At 42.4% G+C, this 20,852-nt stretch overlaps 1 long non-coding RNA gene across 1 annotated transcript in view; it reads left to right on the plus strand.

Annotated features, from left to right (window-relative positions):
* Positions 1-3,692: 3,692 nt before the first annotated feature.
* LOC135574615 (uncharacterized) overlaps positions 3,693-20,852 on the plus strand; it is a 41,472-nt gene continuing 24,312 nt past the window's right edge. Inside the window, exon 1 of the long non-coding RNA XR_010465485.1 lies at positions 3,693-3,909. This is a non-coding gene — a long non-coding RNA (uncharacterized LOC135574615). The remainder of the gene's footprint in view (positions 3,910-20,852) is intronic.

A 20,852-nucleotide genomic window follows, 5' to 3' on the forward strand; every position in this document is an offset into this window, starting at 1 on the left:
CAACGGCTGGATTAACAAGAAGTTAAGCTTTATTTGGATCTATTACACCTGTGATTTTATGAAAGTTAAGCATTTATAATTCTATAGTTTGATTTTCGCGCTCTGCAATTTCACCGGATGTTGGCCAGGTGGGACGCTACCATCCCACCTGCCCATAAGAAGTTAATGGAAGCCTCTCAAACATAATCCAGGTAGAATCAGGAATTCCCCAGGGTAGCTGTTTAGGACCCTTACTTTTTTCAATCTTTACTAATGACATGCCACTGGCTTTGAGTGTGTCTATGTATGCAGATGACTCAATACTACAGTATACACATCAGCTACTACAGCAACTGAAATGACTGCAACACTTAACAAGGAGCTGCAGTTAGTTTCGGAACAGGTATGAAGGAATAAGTTAGTCCTCAATATTTCCAAAACTAAAAGAATTGTATTTGATTTTATTTTACCAAGCAAGTCAATTAAGAACAAATTCTTATTTTAAAAAGTTTACTGCCTTGTTCAGGGGCAGAACGACAGATTTTTAAATTGTCAGATTCTATCCACCAATGTTTCGGTTAGCCCCTAGGCCCTAGTTTTGTTGCACCTGGACTACTGTTCAGTAGTGTGGTCAGGTGCCACAAAGAGGGACTTAACCTGTCTAGCGGAACCCCTCGCCAACAGCCAATTAACTTATGGCTGCATTTCTTGTTCTCAATTTCCGCCTGAAGACATACCCTAATCTAACTGCATGTAGCTCAGTCCCAGAGGCAAGGATATGCATATTCTTGGTATCCTTTGAATGGAAACATTCTGAAGTTTGTGGAAATGTTAATTGAATATAGGAGAATTTAACACAGTAGATCTGGTGGAAGAAAAGAGAAAGAAAGAGCATACGTTTTCTGTTTTTCATTGTTGTAGCATCATCTTTCACACATACTAGAATAGCCACACAGTCAGATAGGATGCTGGAGATAATTTTTTATGGATAACACAAGAGGGTAGCTGTAGGTGTGCAAAGTTTCAGACTGATAACTTCAGGAATGGGTGAGCTACATGACATTTAGCATGAAGTCAACCAGGTGTCCCACACAAGTTGCCCAAATATACCCAAGTGACCGAATTGGTGAAATGACCTATAACTATATACAACACTGCAAATAACTATATACAACATATCAAAAAGCAATTTTAACACACACAAAAAATATTTAAATGTTTTAAAAAATATTAGAAAAAAAACATTTAAAAAACAGGGGTAGACCCTGTCAGGACCCGGTGACGAACCCGGGTCTCCGGAGTGAGAAACAGTCACTTAACCAACTGAGCCACGAATAGTCGGCAGAACCCAGAAGATGAGGCAGACACAGCAGTACTTGAGACGGTGTATTTAATGTAGTAAAAAGTGAAGTCCTTCAGGAACACATGTAACTCCACAACCTCAAAAGGAATTCCACAAGAACAAAGGTAATCCTCCAAGACAAAAAAGGTAAATCCACAAGGTGGTAGGTATAGCACAAAAAGCCTCAAAAGATACTCAAAAATAAATAAACAAGAACAAAAAACAGAATTCCACAAGAGCGTCCACCGGGATCAACAAGAGTTAACAGAATACTAGGGCTGGGTGCTAACATACAAACACAGAGCAAAGGACTGAGGAAAACAAAGGGTTTAAATACAATCAGGGGAAACGAGGCACAGGTGCAAATAATAATGGGGATCAAGGGAAAACAAAAGGTCAAAAGGCACAATGGGGGCATCTAGTGACCAAAAACCGGAACAACCCTGGCCAAATCCTGACAGACCCTTTGGAAGTCCTCTACACAATATTTTGCTGCCTGTGCCATGTCCCATAGCAATCTCTTTCTGATGTAAAGCAGAGGCAAACTGAACAAGTGGTGCAGGTGATGGGGGACTTTACGCGACACAGAACACAACGACGCCTCCATGCTGTGCCCTTTTGGCCCTGAGGCACAGTCATGCCTGCAGTATTGAACTGTGGCATATGAACACCACTGGCGGCAGAAATGGGGGGGGCAGAGGTAGAGCGGGCATCTTGGCACCGGGGGCTCCCAGTCGGAGTCGCTATCACTGTGAAAGAACACATAAAAAAATATTTGTATTGTATGAGCCTTTTATCATTGCGTGAAATAAACAGATATGTATTGTATAGAGCAGAGGGAACATTCACTAAGGTGAAGTGCTGTTCCATTCAACTTCGGCCATTGTTGTGGGCCTGCCCTCCCTCAAACAGCACCTAATGTGTCACGTTCTGACCTTTATTTCCTTTGTTTTGTCATTATTTAGTATGGTCAGGGCGTGAATTGGGTGGGCAGTCTGTTTGTTTTTCTATGTTTTGGGGTATTTCTATGTTTCGGCCTAGTATGGTTCTCAATCAGAGGCAGGTGTCATTAGTTGTCTCTGATTGAGAATCATACTTAGGTAGCCTGGGTTTCACTGTGTGTTTGTGGGTGATTGTTCCTGTCTCTGTGTTTTGCACCAGATAGGGCTGTTTTTGGTTTTCCACGTTTATTGTTTTGTAGTGTTCATGTTTATCTGTTTTTATTAAACATGAATCAATATAACCACGCTGCATTTTGGTCCGCCTCTACTTCACCACAGGAAAACCCTTACATAATGGCTATTTCATATGGAAATGGAGAGGAGTAGCAGAAGCCGTGGCCATGTGTGTGTTTGCTGTTCTACTCCATTCCATTTGAATAAAAAATTTAATATATATATCTGACATGGAATACATTTATTAAAAGAATGAACACTGAACAAACTAACAAAACGAACCGTGACGCTATATGGATAGTGCAGACAGGCAACTAAACATAGAATAAGAACCCACAAACACAAAAGGGAAATGGCCACCTAAATATAATCCCCAATCAGAGACAACGATAAACAGCTGCCTCTGATTGGGAACCATATCAGGCCACCATAGACATATAAATACCTAGACCTACAAAACCTCTAGATATACAAAAACCCTAGACAATACAAAACTAGCATACCCACCCTCGTCACACCCTGACCTAACCAAAATATAAAGAAAACAGAGATATTAAAGGTCAGAGCTTGACAATCATGGTATCTACATGGTCATAATTACATGTTCATGGCCTAACTACCTCCTATAACTACATCTCCTATAAAGTTCTAGAACATTTATAATCCCCAGTTCACAAGGCAGTTGAACTCAACGTTTGTTCAGCATGAGTAGAAATATTCTCTGTGTAATGATCAACCTATAGAGGGTCAGAGTTTACTGGGTCATTTTATGCTTGGGCATTTAATACATTTCTCTCCTAAATGGAAACCAGTTAGAAGCCATAACCTGAAGGTGACACACACATTCCATGTTGTACACTGAGAACACTGCCTGATCTCTTAGGCCCACTGAGGCTTTAGCAGATGAAAGAGTTCTGGCTCTAACCACGCTTTACCCATGACAGAAATAGCTATGAGTGTGTGTCTGTGTGTGTGTGTGTGTGTGTGTGTGTGTGTGTGTGTGTGTGTGTGTGTGTGTGTGTGTGTGTGTGTGTGTGTGTGTGTGTGTGTGTGTGTGTGTGTGTGTGTGTGTGTGTGTGTGTGTGTGTGTGTGTGTGTGTGTGTGTGTGTGTGTGTGTGTGTGTGTGTGTGTGTGTGTGTGTGTGAAGCCTTGCCACTGTCCTGACCCTCACACTCCTCCTAGGGACCATGCAGTGGGTGGCTTGGAGACATTGAATGAACAACTGCTCACACTGACAGCCAAACTGTATATTATGAACCCACAGAACAAGGTAGTAACTGGCACGAATCTCCGGTTTAATGCACACTGTCAGTTGTACAGTATAGCACTCTAGCTCCAGAACAGCCGGACATTATAGACCACTATGCAGAGCCATACAACCGGATATCAACTGACCAACAGGACCAGATACAGTAAGCTATAACCACACAACACATGTGACCTATAACTGCAACAGTACTTGGCTATCTCAAATTAGAAAGAATTGCAGTTTACTGCTTAACTACTGTTTCAATGTACAATGGCACATCAAAAAGGAGTCTAATACCACAACTAAAAGTTGGCCAATGTCTTAATATGGCAGCGAGTGCACTCTTTTACCCCAATGTCGACTGGATAGTCCTCCATTACAGGAATACGTGTCGGTTTGTCAGCGATTTGGAGCTAAAGCTTTGCGAGAAATCAATGCATTCTAGGAAATCTGATTACAATTATTCTCCTTCTTTTGCAACAACTTGGAGAAAAGTAAGTGCCAGCATACCACAGTAAAATAATGTTTGTCTTGGCAAAGCAATCATTCATTACTCACCAATCCTGTATAATTTTCTCAGTTCTTTTTGCTCCATTTGAGCGATTTAAGACTTTACGAGTGTCTAGGATGCATGGGATAAGAGCTGAGCTTCCTGGAAATGAGAGTGCTGGTGGCTGGGCTCCAGAAGAGCAGTGCCTTCAGCAGCGTGACCCCAGGGAGGGTCTGGTGGTGGGGGCCTGACAACCATCCATCACGGCCAGTGCCCTGGAACAGACGGTGAGGCACGCCTGGAGTGTGGCCTGCCTGAAACCAGTGACCATTACAGTCATGGATATTTACAGACATGGTTTATGCAGTTTGAAATGTAATACACACTTATATTTAGCCTCTCCCCTTTTTGACTTTTACAACACAAATTGGACCTGTCAACCTCTCCTGACTGTTGCATGAAATACTGCCGTGGATGGTTGTAAAAATATAGCAAACAACCTTTTCTCACTGTAGCCATTTTGGACATACAGTATAAGTCTATATAATGTAGTCTAACAACAATATGGACTGTATAATACATTGCTATCAGCTGTGGTGGACTACGGTCTATTAATAAAGGTGTTTAGGGAAATGTGACCATATTGCACTGGGGTGTGTACAGTAGTACTCTATCTTGGAGGGTCTGTGGAGAACAGGCATGTTGAGAAGAGAGAGCCATAACCGTTGATCTAAATATAGCAAGGTCAGTCAGATACAGATTCACAAGACTATCTCTTGAGAACGACAGAGAGGACTCATGGTGTGCATTCTCAATGGCTACAGCCTCATTGCGAGGTTGAGTCAAGAAGAAATGCATGATTTCACAAACAGCCAGTGGAGGTCTTCACGGTAAATGGCACTGTGTTGAAACCTTCAATAGCACATAATTAGAGGCCCCCATAGCCACAGCAGATACCAGCCAGAAGTTACAGAAGGCAACTGTTTTAAAACAGCTTTCACAACTATGCTGTGATAGTCCCACAATGGCATTCCCATCACTGGCCTAAGGACAGGTGTCAAGGTGCCTTAAGAGAGATTTACCCTAAATTGGGACCAATGGAAGCGGTGAAGTTGTAGAGATATTGCTCCGGTCGCATAGATGCCATCATTTGCTTTTATATGCCTTAATTATTAAAGACGCATGATCAATTTAAAAGGTCTTGATCTTTTGTTTTGAAAGTCATTGGCTCATAAATCAACAGCAGTCTTTTAAACGAGCAATAGATTAACTGTTAGATTAATACAATTTATTAGCATGAAAAGTGGTGTTCCTGTCATTGCAGACATGTTTCAATAATATTTACACAAGGTATATAAGGCCTCGCTCTTCTTACGCAGGAGCTACAAGAACTGCTCGTCACATAAGGTGCCAATATAAAAAATATTTGTATTTCCAAATGTGTGTGCGCTAGAGAGTGAGGGCACAGAGTGAGACATATACAGTAAAGATAGAGTGAGCAACCGTGTGGCTATAGGCAATGACCTGACTGACAAGGTCCGCCTCTACTTGGCAAAGCAAACTGTAGTAATATGTTCTAAACTCCAAGCAAACGGGTCAAGTGCTTTGCCCTGACCTTCACACTGCTCAAATGAGCATTCCACTGTTATGACCTCTTACGAGGTAGCAAGGGCTGAGGGTAGTAAACGCCATGGCAACTGTCTCCGTGGCAACTGTCTCTCGCGTGCCTGTCTCCACACTCAAGGACCGTCAATGAGGATGTGAAAGAGAGCCTGTGGGATGCACTGTGCTTTATTCTGCACTGCAGACTCTGGGCTAACTTTACTTTACTGACTTTATTGTCCCCATGGGGAAATGTTGTTGCAGTATCATGTACATGTTTAAAGTGGTGTTTAAATACAGTAGAAAACAAATTGACAATACAATATTCATAACAGTTACATGCCAATAACAAAAGACTAGCCTGCTGGCTTCACTGGGTCGATAGGAGCATTAGCCCGAGCTGTTCAGATACTGTAGGATATCACACCTGGCACAAATAATTGTATATTTCAGTTTTTCCGTGCCCGTTGGTGCCCTATACCTTCACCCAGAGAGGACTAGTTCCAAGTCCGGGTACAGGGGGTGGCTTGGGTCTAAAATGATTTTGTGAGCCTTGCTGTGGGTCCTGACATTAAAGATCTCATCAAAGCCTATCTGTTTGGCTCCAAGTACCTTACTTACTGTGGTGATAATCCTTCTCAGCATATTTTTCTGGCTGACAGTGGCATTGCCAAACCAACAAACAATACAAAAAGTTTAAATACTCTCAATGAAAGATTTGTAAAATAGAGTCAGTACACTACAGTAAAAGATCCCAGCTTTTTGAGAAACTACAGTCTCTGACTCTTTTTGTAGATCAGGTTTGCACATGTGTGATTCCTCACACCACTCTACAAAGTCATGTAGGACCGGGCCATGATGTTCCTCGTCATCATGCAACAGGCTGATCAAGGCAGTGTCATCAGAGAACTTAACTAAGTGTCTGTCAGGATGGGAACTAGTACAACTATTAGTGTACAAGATGTACAGGAGTGGGGACAAAACACATATCTGAGGAGAGCCTGTGTTGGTGGTGCGTATGTCCTACATGTGGAGACCCACCGTGAACCGCTGTGACCCTCCGTGACCTGCTGTGACCTCTGGTTCAGGAAGTCCAACAGCCACAAACCAGCCCCCATCTAAGGAGAAGTCTCTTATGAATCTCTGTGCCAGAATGCAAGTGGATTGTGTTGAAGGCAGAAGAAAAGTCAACAAACAGAACCCTGATTTGGGATTTGATGCCCTCTAGATGTCTAAAGACCATGTTGAGGAGAGTAAGAATGGCATCACTCCTCTGCTGAGCTGATAGGCAAACTGAAACGGGTCGAGGGACTTCTAGGTGACTTTTCACAATTTTCACAAAGCATTTCATTACTAAGGATGTCAAGGCGACTGGGCGGTAGTCATTCAGCACAGAGTGGAATAGATGCTTTAGGAATTGGTATAATTATTGAGTTTTTCCACAATACTGGCACGTGTTGCTGGTCGATCGAGTCTTGGAAAATGTCTGTTAAAATCACCAGCTAATTGTTCAGCACAGTGCTTTAACACATGTCCACTTATTTTGTCTGGGCCTGGGCTTTTGTATGTGTTACATCCCCTGAACAACTTCAGAACATCAGCCTGTTTAACAACAACCCTCTTAAACATTTGTAATGATGCTTCCATTTGTTTTATCTCCGACACAAAGTCGTTTGTTTCAAATCTTGAGTAGAAAACATTTAGTTCATTAGCCATGTTCTGGCCCTCATGTCTCCCAAGGTCAGCATTGGTTTTCCCCTGCCTATGTGGGGGCACTAGACATAGATGTAATGCCTTACCAGGCCATTCTTGAGTTTCCTGTTGAGAGGGTCCTCTCCACCTTGCTTGCGTGCCTCCTTGTCCACCAGTATCTGTCTTTTGATCTCACGTTGTACATCTCTTAAAGCCTATCTATTACCTTCAGCATAAACTGCCTTCATTCTATTAACTTCTTATGGCTGCAGGGGCAGTATTGAGTAGCTTGGATGAAAGGTGCCCAGAGGTGCCCTCAGTCCCAGTCACTAATATATGCATATTATTAGTGTTAGTATTATTAGTATTGGATAGGAAACACTCAGAAGTTTCTAAAAACTGTTTGAATGATGTCTGTGAGTATAACAGAACTCATATGGCAGGCAAAAACATGAGAAGAATTCCAAACAGGAAGTGGGAAATCTGAGGTTGGTCGATTTTCCATCCAGCCCCTATTGAATACACAGTGGGATATTGGTTATGTTGCACTTCCTAAGGCTTCCACTGTCCACCTGTCAACCGTCTTTATGTAACAGTATAACTTTAGACCGCCCCCTCGCCCATACCCGGGCGCGAACCAGGGACCCTCTGCACACTTCAACAACAGTCACCCACAAAGCATCGTTACCCATCGCTCCACAAAAGCCGCAGCCCTTGCAGAGCAAGGGGAACTACTACTTCAAGGTCTCAGAGCAAGTGACCTCACCGATTGAAACGCTATTTAGCGCGTACCACCGCTAACTAAGCTAGCCGTTTCACATCCGTTACATTTAGAAACTTGAATGAGGCTTCTAATGTGATGTGGGGCTGGATGAGAACTCGTTGAGTCAGTGGTCTGGCAGAGATCCAGGTCCTGGTCACGCGCATTTCACATGATAGCGACCTGGGTTCCATGGCTTTTCTACAGACAATGTAATTCTCCGGTTGGAATGTTATTGAAGATTTATGATAAAAACATCCTAAAGATTGATTCTATACTTAGTTTGAAAGGTTTCTACGACCTGTAATATAACTGTTTGAAGTTTTCGTCCAATGTTCGGCTGAACCTGCACGAGCGTTTGGATTTGTGTACTAAATGCCCTAACAAAAGTAGCTACTTGGACATAATTAATGGACATTATTGAACAAATCAAACATTTATTGTGGAACTAGGATTCCTGGGAGTGCATTCTGATGAAGGTCATCAAAGGTAAGAGAATATTTATAATGTTATTTCTGATTTCTGTTGACTCCAACATGGCGGATACATTTTTCTTTCTGAGCGCCGTTCTCAGATTATTGCATGGTTTGCTTTTTCCGTAAAGTTTTTTTAAAATCTGACACAGCGGTTGCATTAAGGAGAGGTATATCTATATTTCCATGTCTAACAATTGTATTTTCATCGACATTTATAATGAGTATTTCTGTAAAATGATGTGGCTCTCTGCAATATCACCTGATGTTTTTGGAACTAGTGAACGTAACGCGCCAATGTATACTGAGATTTTTTAAATATAAATATGAACTTTATCAAACAAAACATACATGTATTGTGTAACATGAAGTCCTATGAGTGTCATCTGATGAAGATCATCAAAGTTTAGTCATTAATTATATCTCTATTTGTGCTTTCTGTGACTGCTCTCTTTGGCTGGAAAAATGGCTGTGTTTTTCTGTGAGTTGGTGGTGACCTAACATAATCGTTTGTGGTGCTTTCGCTGTAAGGCCTATTTGAAATTGGACACTGTGGTGGGATTAATAACAAGATTACCTTTAAAACAGTATAAGATACATGCATGTTTAAGGAATTTTAATTATGAGATTGCACTTTCACTGGCTGTTGTCATATCGATCCCGTTAACGGGATTGCAGCCCTAAGAAGTTTTAAGTAGTGATTTTAGATTTTTTGATACCCAAGGCTTATTGTTAGGGAAGATGTTACAGGTCTTAGTAGGCACAACTGTTTCAACACAGAAACACTGAAACAACATCTGTGAGTTCATTAAAACCAGAGTTGCTGTCCTCAAATACCTCCCACATAATACAGTCAAAACAGCCTTGGAGACGAGCTACGGGGTTAAATGCTACAATACATCTACATGTACCTTAAGGACTACTTTACACTGGGTGCTCTTATAAAACAATAACAAAGCCCTGATTGTACATGATGTAATACGTGACAGGTAACAGGCAAACAAGCAGGAAGATAAATCAACAATTGATGCCACTTTACCCAATGAAAGTGAGAGTACTGTCAGGGTGTTTCTGTCTGCAGAGCTCCTACTCTTGTGAAGAGAGAGGTTTTAAGGACACTGCCAAGAGAAAGCCAGTGGAAAGAGCTGACACATCATTGGAAGCTAAATATCGTCTGCCACCGCATGGAAGGTATGACTGGTAAATATGAGGTAACTGTGCCTTTCTTTTTTTTGTGCCTTTCCACTTTCAAGTGGTGAAGAGAGCAATGTGAGACATAAGTACAGTACACACTATTCTCATGAGGGAAATATTTTTTGGGCGACACATTCTGGAACGATCATGAGCACGCATTGGAAAATCATTACATTATAGTTAAGCTACTGTATGGGCACAAAATAATGTTAAATTATACAAGGACTTGCATATTAATCCACATGAAATACATGTTTACATTCCTTAAGCTTTACTTACATTATGGTTGATTTAGAAGCCTAAATATAGCAATTGAATTACATCCCAGGGCTTTGTTTTGACTCTGTGATGTGACTGGAGAACCACACTGCACATGTGCAGAACAATAATGCTGGGTTCAGGAACATACTGTCTGGAAAAACAGTCTCTCTGTTGGTTGGCTTCAGAGTAGCAGCCTATATTATGAAGTCTACCTATATGTGAATTCAATCAACAGGCCCCCTATTGTTTAAACTGGAGCAAGCTGCCAGGTTGGCTGAGTAAAACCAATGAAATGTTTCATTAGACATTGGTACTGGATGAATGCAACTTTTGAGCTCTCAGCAAGATTTTTATGTCTGAACATCAAGTCCACAGAAATGACGTGACGTTTACAGGGACATCTGTCAGCAGACGTTAGAAATGAAATAGCCATTTCTCATTCTGCCACTAGGAGGAAATTAAACACTTCACTCTTTTTAAGGCATAAAGTACACATTGACTCCAGGGAGTCAGTTACAGAGGGATAGCATTTAAAAACTGAACAGGGCACTGTTGAGCATCTCATTGGCCTCAGCTTCACACAGTGTTGTTTGATATGGGTTGAAGGGATGGGTGTCCTGTTGGTGATATAATCAGTTCATATCCTCAGTGGGAGAAGAACCCACTCAACCTGAGTCATCACTACTATGCAGTTGCATTTATAACTGTCACTGAAAAACTTTGAAAGAGTAAAAGAAAATGCTTCACTCTTCTGAAGTACTGCCAAGCCAAACACAGAACTCTGATTTTCAGAGCCAGAGAAGCAGGAGGAATGGTGGGCCTGTGGGTGTGGAGGACCAGGAGGAATAGTGGTCCTGTGGGTGTGGAGGAGCAGGAGGAATAGTGGGCCTGTGGGTGTGGAGGAGCAGGGGGAATGGTGGGCCTGTGGGTGTGGAGGACCAGGAAGAATAGTGGGCCTGTGGGTGTGGAGGATCAGGAGGAATAGTGGGCCTGTGGGTGTGGAGGACCAGGAGGAATAGTGGGCCTGTGGGTGTGGAGGGGCAGGAGGAATGGTGGGCCTGTGGGTGTGGAGGAGCAGGAAGAATAGTGGGCCTGTGGGTGTGGAGGAGCAGGAGGAATAGTGGGCCTGTGGGTGTGGAGGAGCAGGAGGAATAGTGAGCCTGTGGGTGTGGAGGAGCAGGAGGAATAGTGGGCCTGTGGGTGTGGAGGAACAGGAGGAATACTGGGCCTGTGGGTGTGGAGGAGCAGGAGGAATAGTGGGCCTGTGGTTGTGGAGGAGCTACTCAACGGGCACAAAGAGCCTGCAGAGGTGTGTCCAAACTATGAGCTCAGGAGAGCCTGTTGGACCATGGAGCCGAGGGGATAGGTGTGTGTGTGTTAATTTCCATCCTATTCTGTCCCTCTGTTGTCCCTTAAGTGCATTTGAGTGAGCGATGGGCAGGTCCAGAACCACAGCCATAACCAGTAAGATTCACCGTACTTCTGCTCTTAGACATCCCTTCTTTTTACTTTAATTCAAGCCAACTACTGTAACCTGAGAAATATACTCCTTGCTTGAAGCTCTGAATGGTTTTGAATTATCATTCATGCATATGATATGGAAAATTGATCAAATCATTGTGCATTACTCACTGCTCAAGTTAACATTTTCCACACGTATGCATTAGATGATACGATACAGTATAGTGATATCATTTTATATCAAACCATCCCTTCAGATGACAGGAAATTCAGCCTGAAGTAGAAATTACTCCTTTTTCAAATTGCCTTGGGAAAAGTGTATGGAAATAATGTTCTAGTCTGTGGCTATTGAATACAGGCACACCACTTTTAACACATTATCTCATAATGCAGTGGAAAATAGCAAATTCCCACTTTGTGGTTCCTCTGGTTTCACCCTCCAAATTGCATCTGGCCCTGGAGTCTTGATGGGGGAAAGGAGAAGTCCGTGTTTTAATCTGGAAAGTATTACTGGGGTTTGCGGAACATGGGAAACAATAACACCGGGAATATTCCTATTTTATCCATAGTGCTCTGTGAGCAGGACAAGACATGCTGCAGTCAGCAAGTTTCCCCCCACCACAGCCACCACTTGGCCCCCAGCCTCAACCCCTTTTTTTCAACCATACACACTGTACTGTATATAGTGGGCTATTGTTTAGCAGGGCCTGGGGGAGAGAGGAGAGGAAACTCCAAGTACTGTTGTGTGATCTACAGAGGAACACAGCTCCCACAGGAAACACCTCTATCACCTGGCCAGACATTCAGGCAGCAGCCCTGCATCAGATACAAAACACAAGAATAGAAATAACATTGCTTTTTGATTCATTCTAATCCACTTTATTTGAGGCTGTTCTACTATAGATTGGAATTGTATCAAAGCCCATGTCTGATTCAACTAACTCTCTCCCCAGTTGAATCACATTTCCCGTAATTGAAAGCAGTCAGTTATGAAGGGAACCGCTTGACATTCTGTGGTGAAGGGTTGCTGGACAGGAGTGGTAGTTGCTCTGTGGATAACCCACTGCAGTTCCCCACAATCAGACAGGGACTCCCTGATGTTGAATATGGAAATACACTGAGGCTACAGGGTCAACAACTACTTCCTTTTCCAAAGCCCTTCTGAGCAGAGTGATGTCCTTCTGCTTTCCTCATCTGGGCAACCAAAGGCTTCCAGCAACTGATTAACTAGTGATTTCATAGAGGAAATCATCACCACTGATTTGTAAGCTCATGTCAAACACAATCACATTGGGTAAACATACAGTGAAAGAAAAAGCCCAGCCAACATAGACTTCTATTTCTGGTGAATGTCAAGTGTGGAGAAACTTCCTGTAAAAAGTAAGAATACAGAACAACAAACAACAATGTCTCCATCACAGTCTAACAATCCCACTGTACAAGTGCATCATTATACATCCTACAGGCACATGGTCCTCTACCTCAGTTCTGGAGGTCTTGGTGATTAAATGCTCTCAGATTGTCAATAGAGGTTTCCATGCTGTAAGGCTCTCTGTCAGTGCTGGACAGGCTCTGGTCTGGGGATGAATCCCATGGAGAAAAGTGTCTTGCTCCAGTGGTGGAGCAGTCGAAGAGCAGGGTGGCCTGAGAATAATCTACCAGAGCTCTGGTCTGTTTATTTGAGCTCTAATGATCCAAGACAAACAGGCTGAGCTTTCAGAGAGCGGGTGGGCTCAGTGTGATCTGCCTGTGTGTGACTGCGGTAGTAGTGCCCCTAATGTAACTCTGCCCACAAAGGGCCAGATTGACGCCAGTGAACCACCAGGAGGGGAAGGCTACATGGAGCCTACATAAACATGGTTATAGAGACCAATAACACGGTCCAGCTGAGAGGACTGGACCTGGCCAGGTCAAAGGTCACCAGTGTTTCTGGATGTCAAGGTCTCCATGGGAGATAGTGAAATCAGTCATCAGCGTCTCTGCTCTTTGATGCATCTCTGGACAAGGCGACAGGGCTTCTGGGACCACAGAAAGGCCTGTGTTCTTGGGCAGGGACACACAAATACAGATGCCGTTCTCAAACACCGGTGTGGAAAACACCACACTTCAGTGATTTGGCCACATAAACTGGACAGAATACTCCCTGGCATTTAGGGTCAGTATCTGCGTCTTGGAAATATACTCAATAAGTAAAGAATTTATCTGAATAAAAATGATGGATGGCTAGCAGACTGATGTGGAATGGACAGTAAGTGAAGACACATCAGACATACATCATTAAAGAAAGTCTCCTGGCTGACATTTTTGTCAGATATTTGGCATAAGCATGATTACAGTGGGGCTAACATTTTCCACTTTCATTCCAATCAAGGAGAAAAATGAATCCCCTAGCTAACTGATGTTTGAGTATGGACTTTTAGATGACTGTACATGCATTAAATAGTTTTATGAACTGGGTGGTTCGAGCCCTGAATGCTGATTGGCTGACAGCCGTGGAATATCAGACCATATACCACTGGTATGACAAAACATGTATTTTTACTGCTCTAATTACGTTGGTAACCAGTTTATAATAGCAATAAGGCACCTCAGGGGGTTGTGATATATGGCCAATATACCACGGCTAAGGGCTGTATCCAGGCACTCCATGTTGTGTCGTGCATAAGAACAGCCCTTAGCTGTGGTATATTGGCCATATACCACACCCCCTCATGCCTTATTGCTTAAGTATATCATTGATTGTGACAGAAGAATGTAGAGTATATTCTATGAGACAGTGATAACAGGGCAGTGCAGAAATCAAAAGTGATAGAACTGCTTAGTGATGGATAAAAATGTACAGAATGGGTACCAGTCAAGGGGAGGGTTTAGTATTTTTTTTTTATGGTCATGTAGTTTGTAATTGATGAAATTTCAATATTTCTCAGTGTTATTTTGTTATTAGGCTATATATCGATGTGTGCCTGATGCCACCCCTCATCTCTGATTCTCTGCTGGAAGCGCAATATCATATCAATATCATATCAATATCATATCAATATCATATTGATATTGCACGCCTTTAGGCTATTTAGTGTAGTCTCAATCAAATGATCCATTGCCTATAGGCTACGAAGTGCATGCTTAGAGAAGCACAAAGCAAAGTTATATTTCTAGATGGCTGCTGGGATGCTGTAAATAAAACTAGGCTGCATTAAACACTGCAATGGCTATTCCAACCCTGAGCCCCGGCCTGCTCTGCTCTTGCTGATCAAAACCTTTTTTGTGATGCTTAACCAATGCTGTGTAAGCCTACAGTGGCAGTTCAGGAGGATTAGGCCTAGTCAAAAAATGCAATATCTTGTGTGTGGACTAGCCTATAGCCTATGCTCTGTTCAGTTTGAGAAGGAGAGCGTGAAGATGAGAAAGAGGACCGGAAGCCAACTTTTATAGCTTGTGCCTACTATAATTTATTTGAATAAAAACAATATGTTTCTTGCCCATGATGTATTTATTGAGTTATTGACCTGACAATAAGCCAGATTCGAGTAAGTTACATTGTGATACTGCAAATTGAAGCAATATTCACGGCACAATCAAACGGAAATGGACAGCTCATGGTGGTGAAAGTCGACAAAATCGAGTAGGCGTAATTCATTCAACATCTTCATTTTAATTAGACTTCTCAAACAACAAGAGAGCTTTGTTTTGGAGCCTATATCTTCCGATGTAATAAAAAAGAGGTAGGCCTTCCTGTTTTACAGACAAAACTAGGATATGGCCTGCTATATAAAGTTGAAATCGGAAGTTTACATACACTTGGGTTGGAGCCATTAAAACTTGTTTTTCAACAACTCCAAAAATGTCTTGTTAACAAACTATAGTTTTGGCAAGTCAGTTAGGACATCTACTTTGTGCATGAAACAAGTATTTTTTCCAACAATTGTTTACAGACATATTATTTAATTTATAATTCACTCTATCATAATTCCAGTGGGTCAGAAGTTTACATACACCAAGTTAACTGTGCCTTTAAACAGCTTGGAAAATTCCAGAAAATTATGTCATGGCTTTAGAAGCTTTTGATAGGCTAATTGACATAATTTGAGTCAATTGGAGGTGTACCTGTGGATGTATTTCAAGGCCTACCTTCTAACTCAGTGCCTCTTTACTTGACACCATTGGAAAATCAAAAGAAATCAGCCAAGACCTCAGAAAATAAATGTTGACCAGAAATGTCCTCTGGTCTGATGAAACAAAAATAGAACTGTTTGGCCATAATGAGCATCGTTATACCATGTATGCTCAAATTCCTACTGAGGTCTCAGATTTCATTATTTGCAAACAGGGACAGTCTTGTTCAAACAAGACACACTGATTTGGCATTGGAGAAATGTGTGTGCTTTGTGTGATTCTGCGAATATGTAGAATTGCATGAAAAGTTTATAAAACAAACATTTTCTCAGGCCTGCAAATACGATGATATATTCATGCACCACTTTTACTACAAAGGAGATCTTTCCACTCCTACTCTTGTCCACGGTGGGCTGTAAACCCACAACCTTCGGTCTCCCAATTACTGCATTGCATGTCATGCTTACAGGACAAAGAACAATTTGTAAAACGGCATATCTAAGGCTCTGGTTTGTCCAAGAAGTGAGAGTAAACGGTAAGGATGTTCTCTGCTATTTACTTTATGTTTTAATTATTATTTTGAGTGTAGGAGAGGGTCACTTGTTAATTTTTTTTACGCATTCAGGTAGGGTTTAGGTCAAATATATTTTGCAGAGGACATAAAAGGCACAGTATGTGGGTATGTATGAGTGTATATGTGAGGGAAGTGCGGATGTGTATGAAGATGGGAGGCCTGTGTAAGGGTTTTCTTCTGGTGAAAGAGAAGCGGACCAAAATGCAGCGTGGTGGTTATTCATGTTTAATTTATAAAGACACTATACATGAACAGACTAAACAAAACAAGAAAAGTGAAAACCTAAACAGTCCTATCTGGTGCAAACACAGAGACAGGAACACTCACCCACAAACACACAGTTAAACCCAGGCTACCTAAGTATGATTCTCAATCAGAGACAACTAATGACACCTGCCTCTGATTGAGAACCATACTAGGCCGAAACATAGAAATACCCAAATCATAGAAAAACAAACATAGACTGCCCACCCAACTCACGCCCTGACCATACTAAATAAATACAAAACAAAGGAAATAAAGGTCAGAACGTGACAGCCTGTGTGTTTTGTGTGATTGGAAAAGTGTGATGAGTTAAGTGAGTGACTAAGGAAAATGGTTTCAAATTAAGAGCCCTAGTGTGTCTGTGAGCACTTTCGCAGAGATATGGGATATATATTTTAAAAATATATAGTTTGTTTATATATCCTAGACACCGACCTTAGCGACCCACCCACTAAGGAGAAGTCCTTATCTGTTTTATAGGCCTACTGCAAGTAGCCTACGAAACCATGACAGAAAGGTGAACGCGGTCAGAAACCCACTAAAGCAGCATCGCCCCTTCTAGAGTCTGAGCCTGCCTGACAGGATTCATCCACAAGCCAAAGCCCCCGGATGGGTGAGCATAATACTGTATACAAGGATTTTCTCAAAAGCTGCTAATGAGAACCTTGACGAGCTCGTACCTAGCCGGTAGGAATTCCGGTGGAGTACCCCACCCAAGTAGTGGCAGTGCTGGCAACACTGGCTGCAGTAACCCATAGGGAGAGAATCACAGAGAGGTGGCATATTATTGTGGCCCTGGCGGCACAGAATAATCAAACAGTCTGACTGCACAGAGGTGCTTGGGAAGACGGATCACAACAGGGGACCAGTGTGTGTGGGTGATGGGGGGGATCCAAGCTGCATCAGCTAGGACTAGATATTGGTTAATCAAATCTTCCTATTCCTGCTCAATTTGGCATGCCTTCTTAAACAGCACCATTGTATACACATTCACACATCAAGTCTTCTTTTGAGTTGGGCTCGGGATGGAACAACCGTTCAACATTTGTGCTTGTGTGTGGTTGTGAGTATGTGTGGGTGCATGTACTGTAGGTTGATCGATGGGTGGATGGGGAGAGAGGGGCAGAGGTGTTTGTTCGGGAGGTGTAGGGTGAGTGAGTGAGTGAGTGAGTGAGTGAGTGAGTGAGTGAGTGAGTGAGTGAGGAGGGAGGGAGGGAGGGACTGTATGCATTCCACATCTGTTGACACAAATGTAGAATTCCTGCTCATGGCTGTGGTTATGGGTAACAATCCTTCATAGAAGTGGTTACATTATTACTCATATTATTCATCAATTGTGGGAATAAATTAAGATATACAAGATGTTGTAAATATACACTGCCTTCGAGAAGGAATCAGACCCCTTGACTTATTCCAAATTTTCTTACTTTACAGACTTATTCTATAATGGATAACTAAAATGATAATTGTGAGGTGACCAAGAACCCGATGGTCTCTCTGACAGAGCTGTAGAGTTCCTCTGTAGAGATGGGAGGACCTTCCAGAAGGACAACCATCTCTGCAGCACTCCACCAATCAGGACGTTATGTTAGAGATGCCAGATGGAAGCCACTCCTCAGTAAAAGGCACATGACAGTCCGCTTGGAGAAACAAGATTCTCTGGTCTGATGAAACCAAGATTGAACTCTTTGGCCTGAATGCCAAGCGTCACATCTGGAGGAAACCTGACACCATCCCTATGGTGAAGCATGGTGGATGTTAGCATCATGCTGTGGGGATGTTTTTCAGTGGCAGGGACTTGGAGACTTGTCAGGATCGAGGCAAAGATGAATGGAGCAAAGTATAGAGAGATCCTTGATGAAAACCTGCTCCAGAGCACTCAGGACCTCATACTGGGGTGAAGGTTCACCTTCCAACAGAACACCGACCCTAAGCACACAGCCAAGACAACGCAGGAGAGGCTTTTTTGGTTACTACATGATTACATATGTGTCATTTCATAGTTTTGATGTCTTCACTATTATTCTACAATGTTGAAAATAGTCAAAATAAAGAAAAACCCTGGAGTGAGTAGGTGTGTCCAAACTTTTGACTGGTACTGTCATATATATATTTATATATATACACACACACTACCGTTCAAAAGTTTGGGGTCACTTAGAAATGTCCTGGTTTTCGAAGAAACATACATGAAATAAGTTGCAAAATGAATAGGAAATAGGGTCAAAACATTGACAAGGTTATAATTAATGATTTTTAATTGAAATAATAATTGTGTCCTTCAAACTTTCGTCAAAGAATCCTGAATTTGCAGCAATTACAGCCTTACAGACATTTGGCATTCTAGTTGTCAATTTGTTGAGGTAATCTGAAGAGATTTCACCCCATGCTTTCTGAAACACTTCAACAAGTTGGATTGGCTTGATGGGCACTTCTTACATACCATATGGTCAAGCTGCTCGCACAACAGCTCAATAGGGTTGAGATCCGGTGACTTTGCTGGCCATTCCATTATAGACAGAAAATCAGCTGACTGCTTCTTCCCTAAATACAGTTGAAGTCGGTAGTTTACATACACAATCACTCCACAAATGTCTTGTTAACAAACTATAGTTTTGGCAAGTCGGTTAGGACATCTACTTTGTGCATGACACAAGTGAATTATCCAACAATTGTCTACAGACAGATTATTTCACTAATAATTCACTGTATCACAATTCCAGTGGGTCAGAAGTTTACATACACTAAGTTGACTGTGCCTTTAAACAGCTTGGAAAGTACCAGAAAATTATGTCATGGCTTTAGAAGCTTCTGATAGGCTAAGTGACATAATTTGAGTCAATTGGAGGTGTACCTGTTGATGTATTTTAAGGCCTACCTTCAAACTCAGTGCCTCTTTGCTTGACATCATGGGAAAATCAAAATAAATCAGCCAAGACCTCAGAAAATGAGTGGTTGACTTCCACAAGTCTGGTTCATCCTTGGGAGCAATTCCCAAACTTCTCCTAGAGATGAACGGACTTTGGTGCGAAAAGTGCAAATAAATCCCAGAACAACAGCAAAGGACCTTGTGGAGGAAACAGGTACAAAATTATCTATATTCACAGTAAAACGAGTCCTATATCGACATAACCTGAAAGGCTGCTCAGTAAGGAAGAAGCCATTGCTCCAAAACCGCCATAAAAAAGCCAGACTACGGTTTGCAACTGCACATGGGGACATAGATCATACTTCTTGGAGAAATGTCCTCTGGTCTGATGAAACAAAAATAGAACTGTTTGGCCATAACGAGCATCGTTATGTTTGGAGGAAAAAGGGGGGGGCTTGCAAGCCGAAGAACACCAACCCAACTGTGAAGCACGGGGGTGGCAGCATCATGTTTGTGGGGAGCTTTGCTGCAGGAGGGACTGGTGCACATCACAAAATAGATGGCGTCATGAGGAGGGAAAATTATGTGGATATCTACTTCCGGCGTCGACTGAGATGGCCGCCTCGCTTCGCGTTCCTAGGAAACTATGCAGTTTTTTGTTTTTTTACGTATTATTTCTTACATTAGTACCCCAGGTCATCTTAGGTTTCATTACATACAGTCGAGAAGAACTACTGAATATAAGATCAGCGTCAACTCACCATCAGTACGACCAAGAATATGTTTTCCGCGACGCGGATCCTGTGTTCTGCCTTAGTCAGTTAGTCAGTTTTACTAGGGTAAGCTTGGCAGCGTGAGTGAAGGAGGCTTTGTTGCGGAATAGAAAGCCGACTCTTGATTTGATTTTCGATTGGAGATGTTTGATATGGGTCTGGAAGGAGAGTTTGCAGTCTAGCCAGACACCTAGGTACTTATAGGTGTCCACATATTCAAGGTCGGAACCATCCAGTGTGGTGATGCTAGTCGGGCAAGCGGGTGCAGGCAGCGATCGGTTGAAAAGCATGCATTTGGTTTTACTAGCGTTTAAGAGCAGTTGGAGGCCACGGAAGGAGTGTTGTATGGCATTGAAGCTCGATTGGAGGTTAGATAGCACAGTGTCCAATGACGGGCCGAAAGTGTATAGAATGGTGTCATCTGCGTAGAGGTGGATCAGGGAATCGCCCGCAGCAAGAGCAACATCATTGATATACACAGAGAAAAGAGTCGGCCCGAGAATTGAACCCTGTGGCACCCCCATAGAGACTGCCAGAGGACCGGACAACATGCCCTCCGATTTGACACACTGAACTCTGT

Source organism: Oncorhynchus nerka, linkage group LG13, assembly GCF_034236695.1.
Source record: "Oncorhynchus nerka isolate Pitt River linkage group LG13, Oner_Uvic_2.0, whole genome shotgun sequence".
Lineage (NCBI taxonomy): Eukaryota > Metazoa > Chordata > Actinopteri > Salmoniformes > Salmonidae > Oncorhynchus > Oncorhynchus nerka.